Consider the following 19,777-nt stretch of genomic DNA (forward strand, 5'->3'; position numbering starts at 1 on the left):
TAGAAGTACCAAATGCGGCAGATCAGCTCTTCTTGTTTGTTTATGAACACTTCAAATTCCTTCATCGATGAGATAAAATTTCACTGTTCCAAATACTCTGAATGGAATTGGTTTGGGACATTGGTACATACCTACCTTGTGCTAAGCACTAATAGAGACAATGGAGATACAGAAAGGAATGACCCGGTCCCTAACCACAAGACAAATGAACACGGAAGCAAATAATCTCAAAGGCACAAAGGATTTTGGAGGAATGTGGTAGAGGACCACTTTTCCTTGCTTGAAGGTGAAACTGAGGGGACTGGATCTCCTGGTTAGGTGAATCTTCTGGAGAAAGCCGTGCCGTCCATAGAAAATAAATCTCTAGAATTTCAAGGTGTGTCAACCAAATATCAGTAGAATAACTTAGGAATACTTAATGGTAGATTGAAAAATAATTATTTCAATTATAAGTTCTTATTGTCTATTTTTGAAACTTCCCAGATGTGGAGATACGATGCAGAAAATAAATAAGAAGTGACCTCTTTCTCAAAGAAGCTTGAGTTCTAGTAAACAAATAAGAAACTGACTATCACCAAAGCTGCTGGCACTGTGCCAGATGTACATAAAAGATATGATGAGATTGTATGGCTTTTCATTTACAAAGCTCCTAGTTTTTGAGCCCCTGAATTATTTTAGGGGCCACCCTTCTTTGCAAGACAGTATTCCTTTCTTGACCCTATATATAGACCATCAGGGCTATAACATTTGTGTTTTGAGAAGCAGCAACGACATTTTTCTTGTGAAGCATTTTTGACAAGTGCTTATCGGGGCACCGAGGCTCTCTTCCTACAGAACGGACTTGGGAGTGGATCCAGCATGAGCAGTTTGGGAGACAACTTCAGATTTTTAAAAATTATTTATTTTATATAAAGAGAGAGAGAGAGTGGGATGGAGAAGTGGGAGTGGGATAGGAGTGGGAGAAGCAGACTTGATCCCAGAATCCCGGAATCATGACCTGAGCTGAAGCCAGATGCTTAACCCACTGAGCTACCTAGGTGCCCCCAACTTTAGACACTCTTAAGGAGACTCGAGATCCAGAAGTGTCCCAATCTTGACCAACTTTCTACCATGTTTTGCATGGTGACTCCTTTTCTTGAACCTCCTCTGGGGGTCCCAGTCTGATGGTGCTTCAACCTAAGATGAGTTCCAGGGGGAAAGGGACATGAAGTATTTAGTGAGATTCAATATTTACCTACTTGCAAGCCAGATGTGATCCCATTTAGCTGTCATATGGACCCTGGAGATGGGTGTCATCCCTCTGACAGCTGGGGACATTGGGGTTTGGAGAAAGCTGTCCCTAAGACCTGGTGTGTGAAGGACAGCTCAGGAGTCAAGCCCAGACCCTGCCTGTATTCTCTGCACAGCACCCGTGTTTCCTGAGCAGGGCATTTCTTATTCTTTAGGACACTTGCTCGGTGAGGTACTGTGCCAGGGACCCAGAAACCAGCTGGTAAATGAGGGGTAAATTTCAGTGAAAGATTTTTAAAATTAGGCCTTGATTCTCTTTTCATTCTGGTGCATAATTTGAATTTAGCTTTCATACTACATCAAACATGAATGTTACAGATTAGGATACAACATGCAGGTGTATGTTAGAAATGAAACATAATCTTCAAAGACATTTTACTCTTGCCTGAGGCCCTCTCAGGCTATGTCCTTCCCTGCACCCAAAGCCCCATCGTGGTGCCAGCTCTGGGACCTTAAGCCTCAAGGGACACACACATCAGCAGGGGTCAGACCCAGAAGTGACTTAATCAAGAACTGTAGGATGAGATGAGCATTAGCAACCCCAGGGGACTTTGGAATCAAGATATCTGGTGGTCAGCAAATCACAATTGCACTTCCCTGGGGAGGCAGGTGTGGTGGGCAGAGAGGAGGGGTGGGCCTTCTGGGTTGGAGGCAGCCTTCTCATTGTGAGGTATGTGCAAGGGACAGTAAGAAGGAGGCTATAGTGGAGAAAGGACCATTCTGCAGAGGACAGGTTGGGGGGAGAAGAACAGCTAATGGCAAGGTGGGGAAGTTGGGCATGGAGTTTGGTTTGATGAGGGCGGCAGTGGGGAGCCTGGACTGGCCATGGGAGTAGCAAAGTGTCAGGAACACGAACTCTGGAAAAAAGAGCTGGGTTCAAATCTTGGTTGGGCCACTTTCTGGCTATGTAATCTTCCAAGATCTCACTGTGCCTCCTTGGTTTCCTTATGCATTAAATAGCGCCTAGGTGGCAGGTTTGCTGTGAGGACAATGAGCACTCATCGCTCTGTGGATTGGCAATTCAGTGTAGTTATAGAGCAGGAGATGGGCAGATAGCAGGAGAGATGGGAGGTAGAAAGGGGACCTGGAGGCTGTGTGGGGAGTTTACCGACTTTTCCAGTGTACTCTAAATTACGTGATGTGCCATTTGCTTCATATCAACATCCAAAACACGAGTAGTTGGTAACCATATTAGCCTGCTCTGGCTGCCATAACAAAGTGCCACAGACCAGATACCTTACATCACAGATGTTTGCTCTCTACCCAGTTCTGGAGGCTGGAAGTCCATGATCAAGGTGCTGGCATGTTCTGTTCACATGAGACCCGTCTCCCTGGCTTGTAAATGGGTATCTTCTCACTGTGTCTCATGTGGTCTTTTCTCTGTTCACATCTGTACCCTCATCTCCTAATTAAGGACATGAGTCACATGGGACTCATTACCTCATTTAACTTAATCACCTTTTTAAAGACTTATCTCCAAATACAGTCATATTGAGAGATACTGGAGGTTAGGACTTTGATATATGGATTTTGGGGGGATACATCTCAGCCCATGTAACCATAAGCTCTGTGGATTGCAGCCAACAGTGTGTGAAGCTCTAGGAGCTGAGCCAGGGCTGGGGGGGTGAGGTGGGGTGGGATGGTAGGGGTGGGGGTGGAGTGGCCATCACAGCTGCTTTCTGCCTCTGCCCGTCCTGGCCAGGCTCCTTTGGCGGTGGTGAAAACAGCAGCAGGTGGCTGTGTCCCTGGAGCCAAGGGCAGTTGCATGGACACATCCCCATGGGATTCATGCGGAGCCCACAGTTCCATTCCAAGTCTTCAAAAGCATCTCAAGATGGCTTTTCTGATCATTGGTAACATGCCCTTCCCAGCTGCAGTGACACCAGCAGCTTTAAAAAGTAAAACAGGGGAGGGCAGCCCAGGTAGCTCAGCAGTTTAGCGCCACCTTCGGCCCAAGCCCTGATCCTGGAGACCCAGGATCAGGTCCCATGTCAGGCTCCCTGCATGGAGCCTGCTTCCCTCTGCCTGTGTCTCTGCCCCTCTCTCTCTCTCTCTCTCTCTCTCTCTCTGTGTGTGTGTGTGTGTATCTCTCATGAATACATAAATAAAATCTCAAAAAAAAAAAAAGTAAAAAGAGGGGTGCTTGGCTGGCTCAGTGGGAAGAGCATGATCTCAGGTGAGTCTGAGCTCTACCTACACTGGGTTTTATTTTTTTTTTTTTAATTAATTTTTATTGGTGTTCAATTTACCAACATACAGAAAAACACCCAGTGCTCATCCCGTCAAGTGTCCGCCTCTACACTGGGTTTTAGAGGTTACTAAAACAAATAAATAACTTCAATAAATAAATCAATAAAATAGAAAAGGAAAAGAAAGAAAAGAGAGAGCAGGAAAAGAAGTAGATTGTGCTGTAGGTTTGTTGGCACTAGAGCTTAGGTCTCCCACAGACTAAGATACGCCTTCGTCAAATCATTCCTGGACAGAAGAGTCCTTTCCTTTTCTCTTAGATTCTCAATGGAACATTCTAAGGAGGAACAGATACATTGAGAGAAAAAGGCAGGAACCAGACAGGCCCTCAGATTTGTCAGAAAGGCACTCCACCGTGCTGGGGACCAGGATGTGGGGAATGGGGTGTGGATAAAGAGTGGGGGGCATGGAAAGGGGAGAAGGGGACATGAGAAAGAGGAGGGAAGGATCGGGGAGGGAAAGAGAAGGGGAAGAGGAGGAGAGGGGAAGACTGTAGTTGGTGGAAGGGGAGGATGGGGAGTCAGGAGAGGGGGAAGGAGTTGAGGAGGGGAGGGAGGTGGAGGGTGGGAAGCACATCTGGGAGCAGAGGGGAAAAGTGCTATTTCTAGCAGATAAAAAAATGAAACTGAGTTTTTGGCATCTCTTTATTCTTAAGGCAACTTTGACCTAGTTTACCTCATCTGTAATCGGCTCTGGTAATCTAAATAATGCATTTTAGCTAAGCTAAGATTGTTATCCAGGTAGTTAACAATCTGTTATCTCCTGATTGGGAAATGCTAAATGGGTTTCCCATCCCTACCACCTCCACCCCACCCCCACCCCCTGCCTCTCCCCTGCCTTGGTACTCAGTCATTCCTTCATTCAACAAATGCTTGTATGTGTATGGGCCAGGCTCTGTGCTAGGCCCCAGCTAGCCATAGAGCCCCCCCTTCTACAACCAAAGGGAAGTAGATGGACCATCTTATTGTTCTGTCTAAACTCCTCTTCTAGGGAACTACTGTCTACCTTGCTTGAATTATTGGGAGTCTTGAGTAGGAGGGCAGATTGGGTCTTCATTGAACAAACTGGAATATTCTTCAGCAGAGGGAATAAAAATAATGACCCTCATCTACTCATCCCCCAGCTTCCACATGCCAAATTTGTGTTATCTTCTTTGACAACCCCTCCATGACCACCACCCAAATTATTTTGAAGCAAATGCAAGTAGTTAATCATTTGTAAATATTTTAGTATTTCTAAGTAATAAAGACTCTCAAAAATACAGCTACAATAATATTGCACCTAGAAAGTGAATAATAATCCCTCAATATCATTCAAATATACAGTTGATGTCTACATTTCTCTGATTGCCTAATAATTCTTTTTTTTTTTTTTTTTTTTGCCTAGTAATTCTTTTACAGTTTGTTTGAATTTGGGATCCACATGAGGTCAGTACATTGGGATATGTCTCTCGAGTATCTTTTAATCTGTAGGTCCCACAACCTTTCCAACCCCTCAGAAATTAAGTTGTCCCTTCTTTAGAGTTTCCTACAGGCTGAATATTGCTGCTGGAATTCTTGTAATCTCCTTTAACCTGCTCTCTATCCCTTATATTTGCAGATCTAGAAGCTTGGTTGTGGTGGGGGGGTGTTTGTGTGCAAGACCGCTTTTTAGGTGGGGTGTATTTCTATTAGCAAGTATATAATATCCATTTTCCTCTCCTTGTGAAATGTTACTAACCACTGACAACCACTATCCAGATTTATTAATTTATTTGGAGTTGTAAAATGGTGATATTCTAATTCTATCATTCCTTCTTCATCTATTAACTGGCATATTATAAAGTAAAACCTCCCTCATCAACTCTTTGGTTATCCTGAGGTCTGGATCATGAAAGAAAGAAAGGGCAAATATTTGGTTCTTTCTTTCTTTCTTTCTTTCTTTCTTTCTTTCTTTCTTTCTTTCTTTCTTCTTTCTTTTTAAGATTAATTAACTTATTTATGTTAGAGAGAGAGTGTGCAAGCAGTGGGGAGGGATAGAGGAAGGTGGGGAGAGAGAGAATCTCAAGTAGACTCCTCATTGAGCATAGAGCCCTACACGGCTGAATGTGGGGTTCAACGTGAGGCTCAGTCTCACCCTGAGATCATGACCTGAGCCAAAATCAAGAGTTGGATGCTTAACTGACTGAGCCACCCAGGCGATCCTGCTTGGTTCTTTCCCAATTCAAAGGTGATAGAGATTTGGTGCCTTAATATCTTCCAAAGGTAACCACCTGGGTGGTTATTGCTTTGGTGGGCTTTTATATATCTGTGAACTCAGGGACTCAAGCATATGGGACTTACTTCAATCCACTGTACTCTTCATCTTTACAAAAAATGTTTGTTTTCTTATCTTTGGCCGATGAGAGCCTTTACAAGCTTGGTTCCGAGAACACTGAGGCCACTTGAGTAGACTTTGATAGCTTCCTTGCTTAACTGATATAATATGCCAGATTTGCGGCCCTAGTCCTGCAGTGGGACATTTCTTCAAGGACTCGATTATTTTTAGTGGACAATGCTACCTAGAGATCAAAGTTTCAGTGCTAGGAGTGCTAATTCTCACTGGGAAGGTATTTTGTCCAACTCTTTTCTATGGACAGAGCTGAAAGACTTGTATTCTTTACTGGAGGTTAATCGCAAGGTGATTTTCTGAAACTTCTGTTCACACCCAGGATTACAGGGATTTGACTTAACTTCATCAACCACAGAGAAAAGTCTTCGAAGACACCAGTATAGTTACTCGTTTGATTTAGCCCACAATACAGACAAGAGTCTCAGAATAATAATACGAACACAACCATCAACAGAATGACTACTGAAAGTTATTTAAGGTTTTGTTTCCAGCTCCTTGGAGTATAGCCTACTGAGAATGTACCATCGAGTGGTAGTGCTTCAAAGCCACCTGCAGCGGTGCCTCTGGTTACAGCAGGGCACACCCTGTGGTCCATTTGTTTCCTTTTACTTTCAGTTTTTTGGCATTGCTTTTTTGATTTAATTTTGTTTTGTAAAATTACATAAAATATTTATGGCCCCAAAATAAATTCTGTAGAATTCGGTTATGAAACAAGTCGACCTTCATCCCTGCCTCCTATGGCTTATCCTCTCCCTTCCTCTAAAATTTGTGGTTTATTCTTCTATTTTTAAATACTTATATGTATTTGTCTAAGAGCTGTCTAAGAGATGTAATTTACAAACCACAAAATTCATTCTTTTATAATGTGTGTGTGTGTGTCAGCTTTTCTTAAATGGCTGCATATAATAAACACTTTTCCCTGTTGGGCTTTTTGTGCTGACAGTATACCCTAGGGATCCTTCCATGGTCATATGTGCAAAGCTTCCTCATCCATTAGCACGGCTGCACTGGCTACAAGTACCATAATTCAGTCGACCAATCTCCCACTGGTGGACATTTGGGTCATGTTTAGATTGTTGCTATTATAATAATGCATATATATTTTTACATTTTGGCCCGTCTACTCTTGGGATAGATTTGTAGAAGGGAAATTGCTGGGTCAAAGGGAAATGTATATCATTTTTTTCTAGACATTTCCCAATTCCCCTCCCACCATACGTATAGGAGAGGCTGTTTCCTCCCAGCCTTGTTAGCATTGTATAGTGTCAAACGGCTGGATTTCCACTAACCCGCTAGCAGAGAAATTACATCTCAGCACAACTTAGCTTTGAGTTTCTCTCCATCTGAGTGAGGTTGAGGGCTTTCAGATGACTGACAGCCACTTGCAGTTCTTGGGAACTGTGTTCTCATTTCCCCTCCATTTTTCTATATATCGGTTGGCCTTTAGAACCTTCTGTGATAGGGGTACAAATGTTTTCCTTTTGTCTTTTGTCTTTTTACAGCTTTATGCCATTTAAAAAGTATTTTGTTGTTGTCTTTATCTTTTATAAGCAAGTTTACCAATCCCTTATTACTTCTGGGTTTGAAACAGATTAGGGAAATTTGTCTTATTTCTGGCATGTGGATTTGAGATGTCTCCCTAGCAGTCTACTAAATTCACATATGCAGCCAGATCCCTTTCTGAATTTTCTTTTCCAGTTCTTTGTCTGCCTATCTCTCCTCGGGCCCAAGTTAAACAGTTTTATTATAGAGGTTTTTATTTTTATTTACTTTTTGTTTTTTAAAAAATATTTAATTTATTTATTCATGAGAGACACAGAGAGAGGCAGAGACATAGGCAGAATGAAAAGGAGGCTCTTCACAGGGAGCCTGCTGTGGGACTCGATCTCTGAACTAGGATCACAACGTAAGCCAAAGGCAGACACTCAACTGCTGAGCCACCCAGGCATCCCTATAGAGGTTTTTAAATATACTCTAATGTATGGTCAGGCTATCCTTTTTTTTTTTCCCCCAGTGTGGCTCCTTTCCAGGGTTTCCCAGTTATTATTGTTGATATACAAACCATATTCTTAAAGTTTTATCTTTTTATTCTTAAAGTTTTAATGAGGGTTTACACTATTGCAATACATGGATTTTTTAGATCCTCATTAAAACAAAATTTAAAAATTATTTAAAAAATAAAAGGTTTGTATCAAAACCAAAGAAATGCCCACACTGGGCATTTAATGAAATTAAGGAGTTATTGTTAATTTGTGTGCATGTGTACTTTTGATAATGGCATCGAGAAGTTGGGTTTTTTTTTTTTGAGTTCTTATCCTGTGATGACAGATGAAATCATGATTTATACTTGCTTCCAAGTAATTGTGGTGGTGGTGAGAGGAGATAGATGAAATAAGATGGTCATAAATTTACAATTATTGAAGCTGAGTCATGGGTACTTGGGGTTCATTTTATCATTCTATCGACTTTTATGTATGTTTAAAATTTCCCATGACAAAAAGTTTTAAGAAGAGAAAGGGGTTTCGAGTTCTAAATTTTTTTGCAATGTGTAGCAATATGAGACTTAAAAAAAAATCCGATTTAGCAGAGTGGGGACTTTGCCTAAAGAAATTTGCAGTCAGAAGTGGGTACAGCAGAAGTCACAAGTAGAGAGAAAATGCTTTTCAGTGGGTAGAGTCCAAGTGTGGCTCAAGGCCAGGTGCTTTTGCTAATCCCTTTCTCCAGAAAATATTCACCTGTAACTGAACTGTATCCTTCCCTGGCTTAAAGGTCCAACATAGGTGTGCCAGATTTACACACCAAGTGAATTCCCAAAAAGCTGGGTTTGAATATTCTGTTTTGTAACTGTTGGCCTAGCATATTGCCCAGAGTTTGCTTTGGGCAGTCCCTGAAGTTCTTAAGCATTTCAAAAGGACAGAATAAATAAGATGTCATGGGACACCTGGGTGGCTCAGTGGTTGAGTGCCTTCGGCTCAGATCATGATCCCTGAGTCCTGGGGTTCTGGAATCGAGTCCCACATCGGGCTCTCCAACGGGAAGCCTGCTTTTCCCTCTGCCTGTGTCTCTGCCTCTCTCTGTCTCTCGTGAATAAATAAAATCTTTTAAAAAAAGATGTCATAAGTGTCACTTTTATGAAGCTCCTTTTATTTTTGAACAATGAAGTTTTTAGAAATAAACATTATGGATGTGAGGGCGATCTGGCTGCCACATCTGTCACCCCATTGATCGCCAGGGTTGATTCGGCTGATCTGGCTGGCTAGGCAGGTGTCCCCTTCGTCCCTCACCGCTCCATGTGCCTCCCTCCCGGAGGACCGTTCTTTGGTCAAGGGTATACGAGTAGCTGCGCTCCCCTGCTAGAACAAACAAGCTCTCAAGGTCCATTTGTAGGAGAACGTAGGGTAGTCAAGCTTCTAAGACTCCAGACACATCCAAATGAGGCGCTAATGTGGCAGTCTGCCTTTAAAAAAAGAAAGAAGAAAGAAAGAAAGAAAGAAAGAAAGAAAGAAAGAAAGAAAGAAAGAAAAAAAAACATTATGATTGCAAACCATAGACTCCCTAATTTGCCCTTTCCACACTCCGCACTTAGTAAAGTCATTTTTGCACAAAGTTTTTAAAACCAGCACTCGATCCTGGAGCTTGGTACCCTTTGTTGATTGCACAGTCTGAGACCTGGGGAGATTGAGTTTTTGCTCATCAAAAGTTAGCACTTTGTCAGTCCTTACCAAAACTTAAGAGATTGTGTGAGAAGAAAAAAAATACAGATGGAACTGGATATTGAAATTAGGGAGGAGGGAAACAAATATATTCTCCTTGAGTCCTTTTTAAATGTAATACTGGCTACATATATTATCTGTTGAACATGAGTAGAAGGAACTGCTTTGAGAAACAGCTTTGTATTGAGTGACAGGAAAGGTATGGATGCTTTAACTCACAACCCCAGCTCCTGAGATGTGGTTCAGAGAAATGTGCATCCGGGCACAAGTACCAAAGAATGTGCTAGCAAGATTGTTCACAACAGCCAAATACTGGAAACAATACAAATGTTCGTCAGCAATGAAAAGGGTAAGTATGTAGCTGGCTAGTGATATACTGGATAATCATACAGCAGCAAAAATGAATAAACCCTGGCAACATTCGGTAACATGGGCCAACAGTACAAAAGTAATGCTGGTAGAGGAAACAAGACAAAGAATACAGCTATCATATGTATACATAAGTTGCTAAAGGATGCACACAGAGCTGTGTCAAACTCTACAATTAACTATAAAGAATGTGATCATCCTAGAAGACAGGACAGTGGTTATCTGATGGGGAAGGGGGAAATAAACAAGAAGAGACACACAGACACCTCTGGGGTTCTGGAAATGTTCTTTTGATCATTCTGGTTAGTAAATGCATGACATTTTGATCATCCTGGTTGGTAAATGCAGACAACGTTAAATGATTTAGCAAGCTGAGCGTTTATTTATAGGCACCTTTATGGATATGTTTTACATCTCTCAGTTAAAAAGTTAAAATAAAAAAGTAAAGTAAAGGGATTTTTAAAAGGCATGGGAAACATAATAATGAACATGATAACATAATAACATAAACACTGTCTATACATAAAAATATATCACTTATAAAACAGTCACTGTAGACACAATTGTCTATAAAGTCATTAAACTGGGACTCCTTGGTGCCTCAGTGATCGAGCGTCTGCCTTTCGCTCAGGTAGTGATCCCAGGGTCCTGGGATCGAGTCTCGCATAAGGCTACCTGCAGGGAACCTGTTTTCCTTCTGCTTATGTCTCTGTCTCTCTCTCTGTATCTCTTATGAATAAATAAATAAAATATTTTTAAAAATTAAGTCACTAAACTGCTGACTCACATAAATCACACTTCCATAAAGCACATCAGAGAAACTAGGGACACGTAAGGGTTGCAAAACATCTAAATGTATTAACAACAATACTCTTTGCTGAATTAACAATTTAGAAATATGCATCTGTGTGTCCATGATTTATAAAGAGAAAACATGAAATGGAAAAAAAAAAAAAGTAGTTCACAGGGAAAGACTGAGATGTGTAAAGGAAAAAAAAACCCTGAAATACATTGCTTTTTTGGGGGCTGAGGGCTTGGAATAAAACTCCTGTTTTACTTTTGGGTATGTTTGTATGTAAGGCAAGCAGAGGGGACTGTTTTGAGTAACGGGAGGAAAGGCTTTACTATTATCGCCAGCTCAGCCTCTGTAGGCCCTTGTGGATTTGCTGTGCCATCAGCAGCCAGGGGAGCCCTTTCAAGAACCAAAGTATCACAGCTATCAGCCAACTGCTCAGTTCAGATGCAGTTCTAGATTTTAACAGTGATGAGTGCAGTACATATTAGTGATGGATCGTTACAAGAGTTGTGTGTCCCTTCACATATATTGGGTTTGATAAATGAGAGCAAGTGGCAGAAATATAAGGAACAATTCCACATACGATCAGCCTAAGTACCAGAATCAGTGTGAGCAAAGAGAAGGAGGATGGGAGCATGGAGTCTGTGCTGCATGCCTGGTCTTATGCTTGTTGCTTTTCATGTGACCTCATACGATCTTACTGGCCTCCTGCAAAGTATGTACAAACTCCAAAGGATGGACTGTTTCCCCATTTCCTAGATAAGGAGACTGGGATCCAGAGTGGTGAAGTCACTTGCACAAAGTAAAGGTTGGGGCCTGGGGGAAAGTGTGAATTTCAATTAAAAAATACAAATTGTAATAATTGAAAAGATGTCGAGAAAATGTAAATGTTTTAACTAATACATTTATTATGAACAAAGACTAAGCACCTAGGTTATGTCAATAAATTTTCAGAACGTAATTCATTGCAGTCTTCCTGGTTTCAAGACTGATTATATAGCTACAACAATCAAGAGTATGTTGTACTGGTGGAGGGATAAATACTTGTCCCCGTGGACCAGAATAGAGAACCCAGAAATAGAACCACACAAATACATTCAACTAGTTTTTGATAAAGACCCAAAGGCAATTCAGTGGAGGAAGAGTAACTTTCTTTCTTCTTTCTTTCTTTCTTTCTTTCTTTCTTTCTTTCTTTCTTTCTTTCTTTCTTCTTTCTTCTTTTCTTTCTGATTTTATTTATTTATTCATGAGAGACACAGAGACAAAGGCAGAGACATAGGCAGAGGGAGAAGCAGGCTCCCTATGGGGAGCCGATGTAGGACTCCATCCTAGGACCCTGGGATCGCGACCCTAACCAAAGGCAGATGTTCAATCACTGAGCCACCCAGGCATCCCAAGAGTAGCCTTTTCAAACAATGGTGCTGGAGCAACTGGTCATATTCATCTAAAAATTAACTTCAAGTGAAAAATGAACTTAAATGCCAAAAGTAAAACTATGAAACTTTTAGAGAAAACATGAGAGAAAATCTTTAGGATCCAGGGTGAGGTAGAGTTCTTAGACTTGACACCAAGAGCATGTTCCATAAAAAGAAAAACTGATAAATTTGACTTCAAAATTTAACATTTTGCCCTTGAAGCACCCCTGCTATTAAGAAGATGAAAAAGTCAGCTACAAAATGGAAGAAAATATTTACAAATCATATATCTAATAAAAGACTACTATCTAGAATATATGAAGAACCCCTAAAACTCAACAGTAAAAAAATCAATCTCATTAAAATGGGGGCAAAAGATATTGCACTGAAGAAGAGATACAGATGGCAAATAAGCACACAAAAAGAAGCTCAACATCATAAGCCATTAGGAAAATGCAAATTAAAATCACAGTGAGATCCCACTCTATGTTTACCAGAATGGTAAAAATAAAAAGCAGTGCCAACACCAAATGCTGGTGAAATTCCAGAGAAACGGAAGCACTCATACATTGCTAGTGGGAACACAGAATAGTACCTCCACTCTGCAAACAGTTTGGCAGTTTCATAAAAAAATAAGCATGAAGCTAACATATGACCTGACAATTGCACTCCTGGAAATTTATCCCCATGCTATAAAGACTTACGTTCACACAAAACTTGTACGCAAATGTTCATTTGTAATAGCCTCCTATTGCAGCCAACTTGGATGTCCTTCAATAAGTGAAGAGCCAAGGAAGCCATGGTACATCTACACCACGGAATTCTACTCAACAATAACAAGGAACAAGCTACTGATACACACAACAACTTACATGGATCTCCAGAGATTCCTCTTTTTGGCTAAGTGACATCTTGCTTCTTTGTCATTTTCTTGGGCTCATGGAATTTCTACAATTCTTGGTTCTTGGTACATCATTTGTCTCTGATCAAAGGCTAATTTAAGATTCTAGCCTGAGCCTTAGGAGCAGTTTGAGGAAAAGTCCTACCTTTTAGTCTGCAGTTTTAAAAATGGAGATTTAGAGCAATGAGCGATGTTTACAATGAAAATGTTCTCATGTCTTTCTAGTGCAGTGGTTCTGAAACTTTTTGGTCTTGGGACTTCTTTAGATTCCTGCAAGTCACTGAGGACCCCAAAGAACTTTTGTTTATGTGGATTCTATCTACCCATATTTACACATTAAAACAAAAATCAAGAATTGACTTAAGAATAACAGTAATAAATCCTTTATATGTTAACCTAAATATTTTTTTATCGAAAAGAGTTCTATTTTCTGAAGCAACATAACATGTAGTGAAAAGAGTAGTATTGCCCTCCATTTTTACAAATCTTCTTAAGCATCTTGCTTTCTAGGTGGCAAATCTTTTCAACAACTGGTTCTCACGTCTGCTTCGATCTGTTCTAATCTGTTGGTTGTGTTGAAACATGTAAGGAAGCCCAACCTCCCACAGCTATGCCATTAGAAAAAGGAGAAGCAGGAGGACCCCCTGAAAATGAGGGCTCCCCCAGGGATCCATGGACCACACTTTGAGGACCACTGATCTAGGAGCCTTCCCCAGACTTCCTTTAAGTTCTTGTTTCCTCAAAGTCGCAGAACACATGAGAAGCTTGACTTTCGGCTCAAGCCTTTAGTGGACTTCATCCTTCTAGACAACTTAGGGAACAGTAAACTGAAAATACCATAATGAAGGAAAACAGCACTTCCAGAAGGCTTTTGGTGGGGAGAGGGTGTGATGTCTGTTTTTTCTTAAAAAGAATACTCTGAAGGCAAGGTCTGAGGGAGCCCACAAGGCCCCAGCATTTGGCCCAACTGAACAATGCAAGGAAGCCAGCCCGAGCCCCCGAGGATGCACAGGTGACCCAGTCCTGGGAAAACGGGACGTTTTAAGCAGCTATGTAAAAGCAGCGTCTATCTTAGCTTTCCTTTTAACGAGATTAGTCGTGCTTTTCCCCTCCTCTTTATTTCACTGTCTGCAGGCCACCTCTTGGCTCTCATGGTAATGTGATTAGCTGGCCTGTGGCCCACACCGAGGCCACTGTCACAAAGATCTCTGCTTACTTGACTGCACCCCTTTCCTGAATGCAACATCTTGTGTTTATAGTCGCAGGGGTATTGTTAACTCTGGGATTCCAATAGAATGGGATATTTACGACCTCCTCTTACCTCCCCCACCCCCATAAAAGTTGATTCAGGGAGACATTTAGGGAAGAAATAGACAGAAGACAGATGTGTTTCCTTCCCCAGATGCTGAGGAGCTTCAATTGTTCTGCATATGTAATGACTTTTTATGGCTCCTTGCAAATGCCTCTTTTGACTTTTAAAAAGGTGCCAAAGTCAAATATAGGTAGTTACTGAGAACATTTTAGTAATCTCACCGGACGCTCCAGCTGTCTAGAAAAGCTCTATCACAGGATATATAATAAGCATACATGCCTTTCCCGTTTGAAGAATACAACCGTGGTTTCTTTGCCTTATATTTGAAACTGGAAACATACATACAAAAAGCCACAGTGTCTTATCTGGGCACCAAATATCTTTCATAAACAGTTATGGTTCAATAACTTTTTAAAAGCACTTTCTGTAGTTACAACAAAAAGGAAATTAAATTAATGGAGAATGTAGACCTTCACTTTTTCTTTTCTTTCTTTCTTTTTTTTTTTTTACAAATATGTTATTTTCATGTTTCTGATTTTGTTTACAAAACGTTTTGATGTACAATCAGCCCATGTGATATTTACAACGACACTGTTTTGAAGAAACTTCTTTTCTTTTCATGTAAATCATTAAATCTGATCACCCCTGAAGGGGAAGTGTGGTTTTAGTGACACTGATAATTTAGGTTAAACTGAGCAGAAAATGTCCAGGATTGGGAGAATTTCTGTCCTCAGCGCGGCATTTTTATCAGCTCTTTGCTTTGCTCCTCTCACTTTAAAGATGGTCTGTTCATAGTTTAAGGCACTTGGTTTGATACCAGTGAGAGTCATCAATGTACACTTCTGACCTGATTTTGGAGGGATGTGTGTCAGAGCATTGGGTGTTCCACCCTTCAGAGCCTGGAGCTGAGAAACAAATCCATTTAAAAAAAAAAAAAAATGGCTAGAGAGAACAGAGTCCAAATATCTTCTCATCAGTGAAAGTCCTCAATATTCCCCAGTCCAAAAATTCTCTTTTCTGGGTTCTTATTTCAGTTATGTGTGCTCAGTGGTAGGCTGGCAAATGTGTGACAACAAGCTCTTTGGGGGAAAAATGAGCCCTGAATTGTAGTGTTTGTGATTACTGTGGTATAAACACTCCCACTCTGGCTGACTTTGAACCACCACTGAGATGTTACTGAATTCAGAGTTGAGATGTACCAGTTGGGCTCTTGCCCATTGGTACCCTGGCTCCAGCACACCTCTGCATGGTCTTCTGCTTTCCTGATTAAATTATAAGCTAGATGCCTGTATGTTTGTCTCTTCAGGGCAATTTATAACCATGGTAAAGGCAAAGAGAGCATCCTACAGGCTTTTTTATTTTATTTTATTTTTATATATTTATGATAGTCACACAGAGAGAGAGAGAGAGAGAGAGAGAGAGGCAGAGACACAGGCAGAGGGAGAAGCAGCCTCCATGCAGGAAGCCCGACGTGGGATTCGATTCCGAGTCTCCAGGATTGCGCCCTGGGCCAAAGGCAGGCACTAAACCGCTGCGCCACCCAGGGATCCCATCCTACAGGTTTTTTTTAAAAAAAATATTTATTTATTTGAGAGCGAGAGAGAGAGAGAGAAAGAGAGAGAGGGCACAACGAGGGGTGCAAGTGGAGGAACAGAGAGAGAAGGAGAAGCAGGCTCCCCACTGAGCAGGGAGCCCAACGTGGGGCTCAATCCCAGGACCCCAGGACCATTACCCGAACTGAAGGCAGACACTCCACCAACTGAGCCACCCAGGAGCCCCTCCTACAAGTCTTTTACATCATCCATAGTGCCTGGCACAGTGTCCCACAATAAAAACTCCCTATAAATTGTTTCTCAATTGCATCTTTACTGTTTTTATTGTTGCTGTTATTATTGTTGGTTAATATTTATTGAATATTACTCTTCTAGGAGCTTCATTTGTATTATCTCATTTGCTGATGACAAATGCAAGAATATATTAGAGACTATGGAAAACAGTATGGTGGTTCCTCAAAAAAATCAGAAATAGATTAACACTATTTAAATGTACACTTAGAAATTGTTAAGTGAGGGACGCCTGGATGGCTCAGTGGTTGAGCTTCTGCCTTCCGCTCAGGGTATGATCCTGGGGTCTGGGGATCGAGTCCCACATCAGGCTCCCCACAGGGAGCCTGCTTCTCTCTTTTTGAATGTCTCTGCCTCTCTGTGTGTGTCTCTCATGAATAAATAAAGAAAATCTTTTAAAAATTGTTAAGTGATAAATTTTATGTTATGTGGGGCTTTATTTTTTTACCACAATTAAAAATTAAAAAAAATAAAAATTTTAAAAACAGAATTACTGTATGATCCACAACGAATATTTGTATACCCATGTTCATACCAGCACTATTCATACTAGCTAAAAACTGGAAATAACCCAATTGTCTATTGACAGATGGACAAATAAAAAAAATGTGGTGTACATACAGTGGAATATTTATTATTCAGCCTTAAAAAGAGAATTCTGACATATGGTACCTCATGAATGAATCTTGAGGACATTATGCTAAGTGAAATAAGCCAGTCACAAAAGAACAAATTCTGTATGACCTCACCTATATAGGTATCTAACGCAGTCAGAAAGTAGAATGGTGGTTGCCAGGTGCTGGAGGGAGGAGAGAATGGGGACTTAGTGTTCAATAGATATGGGGTTTCATTTTGCAAGATGAGAAGAGTGCTGGAGTTGGATGGTGGTGATGGTTGCACAACAATATGAACATACATAATGCCACTGAACTGTATAGCTTAAAATGATTAGAATTTAGGAGGGTGAATTTTAGGTTATTTGTATTTTACCACAATTTTTTAAAGATTTTATTTATTTATTCATGAGAGACACAGAGAAAGAGGCAGAGACATAGGCAGAGAGAGAAGCAGGCTCTATGCAGGGAACCTGAAGTGGGACTTGATCCCAGGACTCCAGGATCACTCCCTGAGCCTAAGGGAGGTGTTCAACCGCTGAGCCACCCAGGTGTCCCTTTTACCACAAATTTTATTTATTTATTTATTTATTTATTTATTTATTTATTTATTTATTTATTTATTTATGAGACACACACACACAGAGAGAGAGAGAGAGAGAAAGAGAGAGAGAGAATGGCAGAAGCACAGGCAGAGGGAGAAGCAGGCTCCATGCAGGGAGCCTGATGTGGGATTCGATCCTGGGGCTCCAGGATCACACCCTGGGCCAAAAGTAGGCGTGCTAAAACTCTGAGCCACCCAGGGATCCCCTTACCACAAATTTTAAACAACAACAAAAAAATTTATAGAATGTACTAGAGAGAATAAATATATTTGTTGAAAGAGCTATCATCAGAAATATACTTGTTCAAAGTCTGGAGCCCAGTGCATGATGTTTATCTCCTCGTTCCTCCTCTTGCTCTTCCCCGCTCCAGGGAGCATTTCTTCCTCCCTGCTCCTTTCCTCCTCCATAGTCACTCCTCCCCTCCAGTCCTTATTTCATGTGTGTATGCACCATCATTTGCACATACTTTTCAGTCATTAGAGTGATAAAATTCTTCTTCATCTCAATTGCAATGATTAATGTCATCCCCCTGCAGAAACACATCTTTTACAGTTTCCCTTTCCAAGGAGTTAGGCGAAGCCACATAGCTGTGTCAAATAAAATCTCATAACCCTCCTGGCTTGGACTCCCGGGACAGTAGACAAAGGTAGAGTCAGTAGGGGAGTGGGGAGGGCCACCCCTCTTTCAAGCCCCCACCTACCTGTGAAGGATCTCAAAGGAGTGCCTCTGAAGCACCTCTAAGGTTCTGCAGGTGGCAAAGTGGGCAGTTTAGTGAACTGCAAGCCTGGAGACTTGGGTTATCATTTTGGCTCAACCATAGAATTGTGTAGCTTTAGACGAATCATTTCCCCTATATTCATTCAACATTTAAGAAAACCTTCCAGGGTGCCTGGGTGGTTCAATCAGTTAAGCGTCTGCCTTTGTTCGGCTCACTCAGGTCACGATCTCAGGGGCCTGGGATCCAGCTCTGTGTGGGGTTTCCTGCTGAGTGAGGAGTCTGCTTCTCCCTCTTCCTCTGTCCCTCTCACCTCTTGTGCTCTCTCTTGCTCATTCTCTCTCTTTCAAATAAATAAATATGATCTTTAAAAAAAAAGAAAACTTTCAATATCTGAATTTATTTCTCTATAAACTGGGAATCATACATTTTCTTATAGTTTTTTTTAAATTCAAATGTATGAGATTGTGTTTTAAAAGTACAAGCATGATATATACCCATGTGTGTAGAGAGTGTTAGTGCCCAATAGTATATATTTTAGACACATTGATATGAATTATTCTATTTCTTTGGACTATTAGACTGGTGATCTCATGGCTGATATAGACCTATAGGCATTTTACCATATTGACCCAAATATAAAAACATTTATTATTATTAGCACGAAAAATGTTTATTAGGGATGCCTGGGTGGCTCAGCTGTTAAGCATCTGCCTTTGGCTCAGGGTGTAATCCTGGAGTTCTGGGATTGAATCTCATATCGGGTCCCTGCATGGAACCTGCTTCTCTCTCTGCCTATGTCTCTGCCTCTCTCTCTCTCTGTGTGTGTCTCTCGTGAATAAATAAAGAAAATCTTAAAAAAAATAAAAAGAAAAATGTTTATTAAATATTTATTAAATTTACTTTTTTATTGTGTGTTGGCCCTTGTAGCCTGGGTGATTATCTGTCTTTGAAAATAGCAAAGAGCTATGTGACCAGCTATGTGACCTAATCCTACTTAGCTACACCTATTGCTAATATCTTAGGAAATGCTCTCAATTCCAGGTTCTGTAAGGTGATGGTTCACCTCACATCTCCCAGATTTCTGAATTCTGAAAAGTCACAGAAATTTCCAGTTTCCATTGAAGTTTTCTCCTGTGCTTTTATTAATCCAGGCTGTTGTTGGTATAGTGTGTAATTTTATCCTCAGAGGTGAAATCTGGCCAAAATATAGATGGGAATTTCAGTAGGAATTTTATTCCAACCACTTTAGCCATTTGTCTGTAATTATTTGGGCCATATGTTCAGAGGATTGTTTTCTACTTTAAGTTTTATTGCATTAGTAACTTCTTGTCAAATGAACGATGTTTTAGGGTTTAGCTCTGAAGTTAGTCTTGCTAGTAGGCACTGCTAGTAGACTGTTTCTTGTAGCTCCACAGCCTGGAAAGGAGTTCCAGCTTCATCCCCTCCCCCTCCTTACCCACCAGCCTCAGAATGGAACTTGGACTTCTGGTGTTTAAAAACAAACATACTCACTGTGCTCCAATATTAGACACCTGCAGAAACTCATAAAAGAGTCCTTGGTTCAAATTGCTAGTTTTACGTTC

This window comes from Vulpes vulpes, chromosome 9, assembly GCF_048418805.1.
Source record: "Vulpes vulpes isolate BD-2025 chromosome 9, VulVul3, whole genome shotgun sequence".
NCBI classification, from domain to species: Eukaryota; Metazoa; Chordata; class Mammalia; order Carnivora; family Canidae; genus Vulpes; species Vulpes vulpes.